Below are 9,351 nucleotides of genomic sequence, written 5' to 3' on the forward strand. Positions count from 1 at the left end.
AGAGGAAACAACCCCATATATGGAGGTCCTTGTATTTCTTCCCACTCTGTGTCCATGTATTTCTTCCCACCGGTGAATTCATCTCCTGATCAGACAGAATAAAGCATCCAAATCGTATTTTACTAACATCATGTTAAACAGAATTTTATGAGGATTTTTAGAGATTATATCAGAAAGATATTTGTTTTTGCATCTTTTACAGAGTGATAGATAGACAATTCTTAAGGATTTCACATGTCTGTCTTTTTTCTAGTTATGCTCTGCTTTCCTACATTCCTGTCTGAAAGCACATGTTATAGTTTAACCAAGGCTGGGTCCTTAGATTAGGTTCTCTAGTTTTAAAAGGAGCAACAGAATCTAAAATACAAGTACAGGTTTTGTTAAAAAGAGTGACCATCTCCTCTGTGCCTAGACTTGGATGAAGTAGCTTCATAGTGCACAATACAGATGAAGAAGAGAAGGCCTCAGAGAAATGTCTGGCTGTAGAAGTTATATAACGTGAATATGACCCAGATAAATGTGATTTTGGAATCGAACATGGTAGTGCAACATTAAACAGGATTATGATCAGACAGACAAAACTCAGTAACTTCAACATTGTATATGGGAAGACCAAAAGATAAAACAAGATCAAGAGTATGACCATGATCATGTCTAGAGCCAGTAACATGCTATGTGATATAAGTTGAACAAACTCCCTAAGGAAGGGCAGCAAACATGAATATTAAAATCACCAAGAATGATAAGATTGTCTGTAGTAGCCTATGCTAGATACAAAATCAGCAAATTCCTGAATGAAGTCCTTATTTATATTTAGGAGGCCTGTAAATGAGAGCACAGAGTACTGGACTGTACAGCTGAGCCTTTAGTAACTGTACTTCAAAACTATTGTAATGTTCTGAGGGCAATTATCGGCACTTAAAACTATTTTTTTTTAAACTGAAGCCAACCCTCCACCTCGCCCCACAGTCCTAGGGGAGCTAAAAAAGACACAGTCACTTGGAGAGAGTTCAGATAAAGGATCCAACTCACCAACATGAAGCCAAGTCTCTGTTACAAATAGGAAATCCAGTTCATAATTTTGAAGAAGTCATTTAAGATGAATATTTTATTGGAAATAGATCTTGCATTTACCTAAGCCATCTTGGCAAGATAGGAATTTCCAGCTAGTAGCGAAGCAGCATCTGATGATGCTTTTGACAGCTTTGAGTATTCCAGTGATCTGAGATTTTGGAGATTGGCGCCTCTTCTGATGATACACGGTCACACTGGAGTGCATGCAGATAATGCCGAATCTGGTAGGATGGGCAGTAGACAGGTGTATCGGGGCTCCAATGTACGCCGAGGTATGATGTATTTGTGCCAGCTATCGTCACCACCAAGATCGCCAAACGACAATCACTGTAGACGTGTGCAGAGATCTCTTAATCCTAACCAAGAGACCGCCTCATTTTCCTCGCTTTCTGTGGCATCTTTTAAGATGAAGTGAGCAGCCTGGAATATGGCACACACCCACGTGAAGAGGTGAAGAAAAGCGGTTATAGAAAAATCGCTCTCCACCAGGATTTCGAAAAACACAAGTCCATGACAGAGGATTGTATATTAAGAAGGGCTTTGCGATCATAGGACAGTAAGGTACTAATTCCTTGTGCATACACACACACGAATAACACGAACAGACCAGGACAGGTAACACGGGACAAGGGCGACAACATGCCAACAACTTTAATTATACACTTAAACATTACCAAAACTTGAATTACAGCTCTGGAAAAAATTAAGAGACAACTGCAAATTATCAGTTCCTCTGGATTTACTATGTTTGAGTAAAATTTACATTTTTGTTTTTTTCTATAAAGTACTGACAACATTTCTCCCAAATTCTAAATAAAAATGTTGACATTTAGAGCATTTATTTGCAGAAAATGACAACGGTCAAAATAATACAAAAGATGCAGTGTTTTCAGACCTCGAATAATGCAAAGAAAACAAGTTAATATTCATTTATAAACAACACAATACTAATGTTTTAACTTGGGAAGAGTTCAGAAATCAATATTTGGTGGAGTTACCCTGATTTTTAATCACAGCTTTCATGCGTCTTGGCATGCTCTCTACCAGTCTTTCTCATTGCTGTTGGGTGACTTTATGCCACTCCTGGCGCAAAATTTCAAGCAGGAATTCAACAGACACTGGAATGGTGTGGCTGCCATACATGTAGAGATACTGATTTAAGAAACATTTGGAGTGGTCTCTTAATTTTTTTTCCAGAGTTGTGTATCCTTCTTTTATAGACATTGTTTTAGTTTGGGGGAAAAGCGACAAAACATCACTGATCACCAGATTTTTAAATCGACGTCTCTTTAGTCCACAAAAGGACACATCAAATACATATAAACCACATAGCACCATGTTATATTGTTTATTGCAAAGAACATACCTAACAACATTGCATTCCATTTTAAACTAAATCACATAGTTTTTGTTAGCCTTTTCACATTGTCAAATCTTAAAGGTGCTAATGTAATATTTTTATTGTACCAAATCAAAAAATGACCATAATATGTCATTAGAGAATTAGGAAACATGTTAAGTGGAAATACTGGCTTCTCCGATAACAATGCTACAGCCAGTATATTCTACTTTGAAGTTTCCATTCCAGGCCGGGTTGGCAGAATTGAACAAGTTTGCAGGCAAACAACACTGCGTGCTGCAGCCATGGAAGCCAGCAAATGAACTGGATCAGAGATAACAGATTCCACCTGACCTAAAAAAGCCTCACCATCCATCTAAAAACCACCATGACCAGAGGCGTAGTAAAACAAGAATAAATATTGGAGATGCCTTTGGAAGATGGAGACAGCTTAAAGCCCAGAAATCCTTTAAAACAGATGCTGAGTTGGCTAATTCTGGCAACCCGCATGAGTTCGAGTTTGGGGCGGGGCAGACAACTCTCCAATATTTTGAATTTGGACTGCAGTACCCATTTCAAACGCTTGTCAATCTTACATCTTTAAGTAAAAAAGGAAAATGAGAAAAAAACGCTTCAACAGACGATAGACAATTTTATGTTAACTTACTGAACTATGCAGTACTCAAGCTTCAAAAAACGGGCAGTACCACAATGTTTTTCATAAACTACATCTGTATGTATGGTAGTAATTAGAGGTTGACCGATAGTGAATTTTGCCGATAGCGATAACTAAGGTGGTGCAAAAGGCAGATAACCAATTAATTTGCCGATCATTTTTTTAATTGATTTATAGAGTGTTAAAAATAAATCTTAGTCTTTCTGTACTGATGGACACAGACGTAGAGGCTGTAAGAGTCCAAAATGAATTAAACCCCAGATGCAGTTTATTATTATTGCAAAATTAAGATTTGGTGCATAATGCAGGACTGTTAACTAAACGGGACTACTATTTTGAAATGATGGAGACTTGGCTGTTATATTGCTCTATATTTAAGTATTTACAAAATTATGCTTTTTATAGTCTATATATTCACAAGATTAAGCATTTTTATATGTATACTAGAAGGGGAAAAAGGAGCAATTGTTGGCACTATTGGCACTGATTAATCGGTAAAACTGATATATTGGTCTACCTCTGCTTTGTTTATACTATATATTCAAAGAGGAAAACAGGAGAATTTAAAAAAAAATATCAGCATAGATTTTGCTGATAACCGATTGTTTCAAAAAGCAACTATCGGCACGATTAATTGTTAAAACTGATATATTGGTCTACCTCTGCTTTGTCTATACTGTCTATACAAAGAGGAACATGGGGGAATTTAATAAAACTATCGGAATAGAATTTGCAGATAACCAATAGTTCCAAAATCAACTATTGGCACCGATTAATCTGTAAAACTGATATATTGGTCTACTTCTGTTTTGTTTATACTGTATATACAAAGAGGAACACAGGGGAATTTAATAAAAACTATCTGCACTGATAGGCAGAAAAAGCTAGACAATGTGCAACACATTAAACACACATGTCAAGACGCAGTTTTAAAAAGGTACCTTTTGTGTACTTAAGCAGCATCCACGTGATGCTCTGAAAAAAATATCTGGATGCTGCCCAGAGACATTCAGCGACAAAGAGACACAATCTCATTCATTTTCAATGCAAGCAGAGCAATTTCTGGTGACATGAGCAACAGGGACCGTTAGTGACTTGCAGTGGGAAAAACATGCCACCTTGTTGACCCTCTAATTAGTCTGTGCATGCACCTGGAGTTATTTGCACTACAGAGATATGCAGTTAGAAAATTTGGCCGCAGTGTTTGGCAATTGAATGTGCATTTTTATTCCCTTAAACTTAATAAATAATATTGTATATGTTTAGAATCTTGAAAAGATTGTAAATATAATCTTGAAAAGTGTTTAAAAAAAGCCTTATTTCATTCCACTAGATGGCAGCAAGTACTAGTAAAAATAATTTTTCCTCTATTGCCTTTCATCACATTTTTACTAATCTGAAATGTCTAATATATCCAGTTTAATATTCAGTTCATGTACCACCCCCATTGTTTCATCGAATATCTCAGCCTCTGAGTGGACTAGAAGCTCAATCAAGATGTCATTACAAAGTTCTATTTTATCATCAGTAGTCGATAACGTATTTTGCAGATAATTTGTTTAGCATGATTTTCTTGCTGGACTGCATATTTTGATCTGGACATCGGAGATATAACATTGGATTATGCACCCAAGCAGGCTCAAAGAAGTAAAATGGCTCATTTTGTAGAAAACAGCCTAAGATGAGAGCACATATAGCATTTGTGGCTACTTGGGGATTACAGAAGCAGTGATCGGCACAGAAATTAAACGTTTGTAGTTGATGTCTTACAGAAATCATACTTTACTTTGTGATTCTTTTGAAAATCTTTCAAACTATGGTATTAGGCAGCAAAATTTGTAAGTCGCTTTAGATAAAAGCGTTTGCTAAATGAAAAAGGAAATAAACTGGAGTTATTGTATAATTTGTGCCGTCGATGTTTCAGGCCTCATTTTGCTATTTTATGTAATATTAATTCAAAAGTGATGCATTTGAAAAAAAGTTTTTTTTTTTTTTTTTTTTTTTAAATGTTCAGATTCTAAACTTTCAAATGATACCACATATGCTGATGTGTATGCAGATTTTAAGAGGTTATCTTAAATTTGATGAATATTCAAATTTCAAATTTTTATTTGACATCCTTACTGTTGACTGCTCAACCAAACTCATATTTGGTTGTGACTGAAAAATTCAGGAAGTTAATTTTGGCTTAGAATGTCATTCTTTTGTTTTTATTATAACCAAACTCAGTAATCCAGGACTGATTCTAATGCTGATATTCTGCAGCATTGTTAGCATAACCAATTATGTTTTTGTTTTGTTCCATTTAGACGGAACAAACCGTGGTTCATCTTCATATGGGGAAACGGCTTCTACATCAAAAGAGCGTTGGACAGCAGCGAGTCTTTCCTGCATCACTCATGAGAAGACATTAAGCTCGCTGTAACAGTTAGTGAGATGTGAGAGAAAACCCACAGAACAGAAATTCTTCAAATGCAGGAAATGTGGGAACCGCTGTTCTACCTCAAAAGAGAGGAAACTTCATTCAAAAGTGCACAAAGTAAAGGAGTTCCACTGTGATCAATGCAGGAAGGTTTTCTTTGTCGAATCTCTTCTAAAAGATCACATGAAGACACACCGTACCGAAAAGCCTTACCGCTGCAGTGTGTGACAAGTGTTTCAGAACTAAAGGAGATCTTGTTGTTCATAAGAGAACACACATGGGACAAAAACTATTCAAGTGTCCTCACTGTGAGAGGAGATTCACTCATGGACCCGTCTTAAGCAACATGTCCATTTGCACACCAAGGACAAGCCATATCAGTGCAGTGATTGTGGCAAAACCTTTACACAGCTTGATTCTCTAAAGTCACATCAAAATACACACTCTGAGGAGAAACACCATCAATGCTCACACTGTGATAAACGTTTCTGCCAGAGATCTCATCTGATAGTCCATGAGAGAACACACTCTGGAGAGAAACCTTACCTCTGCACTCACTATAAAAAGAGCTTTTCTGATCCACATCGTTTCCACGCTCATCAGTGAGTGCACACGGGAGAAAAACCTTATCATTGTACCATATGTGGGAGGAGTTTCAATCAATACGCAAGCACCAGAGAAGACATACAGGAGAAAGACCTTACATATGCATGCAATGCGACAAAACATTTGCTCGTCCTGAAAACCCATCAGAGAGTGCATACAGGAGAGAAACCTTACAATTGCTCCATCTGCAGGGAGAGATTCAGTTATTTAGGACATTTTCAGACTCATCAGAAGAAACACGCAAAAGAACAAACTGCCCTAGAATCATCATAGGCATACAATAAATAAAATGATATGCAGTTGAGTTCAGCGGTTCATTTGAATTACACATAGTAAAATATGTGCATGAAAGGATGCAGAGGTAGATTTATGTAACAGTGCTCTGCTTGTGTCACTCATGCAAAAACTATCAAAATGCGAATAGAAGTCAATGAAAATTTGAAATAATTAGATAACTCTTACCATACATACAGTATATTTGATGGCATTTTTCCTGCTGTCCATCAATTTTATGATGTTTCAGAATCAGAGAATCAGAATCAGCTTTATTGCCAAGTATGCTTACGCATACAAGGAATTTGTCTTGGTGACAGGAGCTTCCAAATTATTTTATTACAATAAAATATTTTATTACAATAATTAATTACAAATTATTTTATTTAAAAATACTTTATCTATCAAGATGGACTTCCATCAACTGCTGATATATTATGTATTAAAATTATAGTTCACCCAAAAATTTAAATTTGCTTATAATTTACTCTCAGGCCATCCAAGATATATCGGAGTTTCGTTCTTCATCAAAACAGAATTTAAGATTTTTAGGATTTAATTTCAGGCCTCCTCCTTTAAACAATGCAAGTGAATGTTCTCCATTTTTTGACAGTCCAAAATGCATATTAAGGGAGCATGTTATGCTCATGGAACGTTACATGCATGCGGGTCAGATAACAAGCATCGGCTGTTCACACCAGTAAAGCTGAAGTCAGAAGTTTACATACACTTAGGCTGAAGTCAATAAAACAAATTTTTTTAACCACTCTACGGATTTCATATTAGCAAACTATAATTTTGGAAAGTCATTTAGGACATCTACTTTGTGCATGACATGAGTAATTTTTCCAACACTTGTTTACAGACAGATTGTTTCACTTTTAATTGACTATATCACAGTTCCAGTGGGTCAGAAATTTACATTCACTAAGTTAACTCTGCATTTGGAAGCAGCTTGGAAAATTCCAGAAAACGATGCCTTTAGGGAATTAGCCAATTAGCTTCTGATAGGAGGTGTACTGAATTGGAGGTGTACCTGTGGATGTATTTTAAGGCCTACCTTCAAACTCAGTGCCTTTTGCTTGACATCATGTGAAAATCAAAAGAAATCAGCCAAGACCTCAGAAAAAAAAAATTGTGGACCACCACAAGTCTATTTCATAATTGGGAGCAATTTCCAAATGCCTGAAGGTACAACGTTCATTTGTACAAACAATAGTATGCAAGTATAAACACCATGGGACCACGCGGCCATCATACCGCTCAGGAAGGAGACGCATTCTGTTTCCTAGAGATGAATATAGTTTGTTGCGAAAAGTGCAAATCAATCCCAGAACAACAGCAAAGGACCTTGTGAAGATGCTGGAGGAAACAGGTAGACAAGTATCTATATCCACAGTAAAACAAGTCCTATATCGACATAACCTGAAAGGCTGTTCGGCAAGGAAGAAGCAAATGCTCCAAAACTGCCATAAAAAAGCAAGACTACAGTTTGCAAGTGCACATGGGGACAAAGATCGTACTTTTTGGAGAAATTTTCTCTGGTCCGATGAAACAAAAATGTAACTGTTTGGCCATAATGACCATTGTTATGTTTGAAGGAAAAAGGGTGAGGCTTGCAAGCCAAAGAACACCATCCCAACCTTGAAGCATGGGGGTGGCAGCATCATGCTGTGGGGGTGCTTTGCTGCAGGAAGGACTGGTGCACTTCACAAAATAGATGGCATCATGAGGAAGGAAAATTATGTGGACATATTGAAGCAACATCTCAAGACATCAGCCAGGAAGTTAAAGCTTGGTCACAAATGGGTCTTTCAAATGGAAAATGACCCCAAGCATACCTCCAAAGTTGTGGAAAAATGGTTTAAGGACAACAAATTCAAGATACTGGAGTGGCCATCACAAACCCCTGACCTCAATCCGATAGGAAATTTGTGGGCAGAACTGAAAAAGCATGTGCGAGCAAGGAGGCCTACAAACCTGACTCAGTTACACCAGTTCTGTCTGGAGGAATGGGACAACATTCCAGCAATTTATTGTGAGAAGCTTGTGGAAGGCTACCCAAAATGTTTGACACAAGTTAAACAATTGAAAGGCAATGCTACTAAATACTTACAAAGTGTATGTAAAATTCTGACCCACTGGGAATGTGATGACAGAATAAAAGCTGAAATAAATCATTCTCTCTACTATTATTCTGACATTTCACATTCTTAATATAAAGTAGTGATCCTAACTGGCCTAAGACAGGGAATGTTTTCTACGATTAAATGTCAGGACTTGTGGGAAAAACTGAGTTTAAATGTATTTGGCTAAGGTGTATGTAAACTTCTGAATTCAACTGTATCTGATATGGGCTACATTTAAAATGTAATGTGAACAACCTTACAAAAAATCAGATTTGAGCAGATTCAGCTGAGGTGTGAACAGAGCCATAGTGTTTTCATGGCTCATCCGCCAGTCGGGGACAATGTTGCATGAAGCTCCCATGAGGTTTGGGAGTAGAATGAGTTGAATGCAGGGGGTCAGGAATTGTTTTGCATACAAGCGACAGCTATTTACCACAGGAACTAGGTAACAACTGAAGCACTTCTGTGATTTGGTATGATTGCGTTCATATCAGCAGCGAACCGTACCCTAGACAAGCTTTTTAAGCGGACTGGGGTGCACACCCGAGTTCAGAAAACGTCATGGTTACTGGTGTAACCTCCGTTCCCTGATGGAGGGAACGAGATGTTGTGTCGATGTGGTGACACTAGGGGTCACTCTTGGGAGCCCGAGACACCTCTGGTCTTTGATAAAAGGCCAATGAAAATTGGCGAGTGGTATTTGCATGCCAATCCCCCGGACATACGGGTATAAAAGGAGCTGGTATGCAACCACTCATTCAGGTTTTATACTGAAGAGCCGGCCAATTCAGCGGGTAGTTCAGCATTGTGGCAGGAGGGACACAATGTCTCG

This window comes from Myxocyprinus asiaticus, chromosome 42, assembly GCF_019703515.2.
Source record: "Myxocyprinus asiaticus isolate MX2 ecotype Aquarium Trade chromosome 42, UBuf_Myxa_2, whole genome shotgun sequence".
Classification (NCBI taxonomy): Eukaryota; Metazoa; Chordata; class Actinopteri; order Cypriniformes; family Catostomidae; genus Myxocyprinus; species Myxocyprinus asiaticus.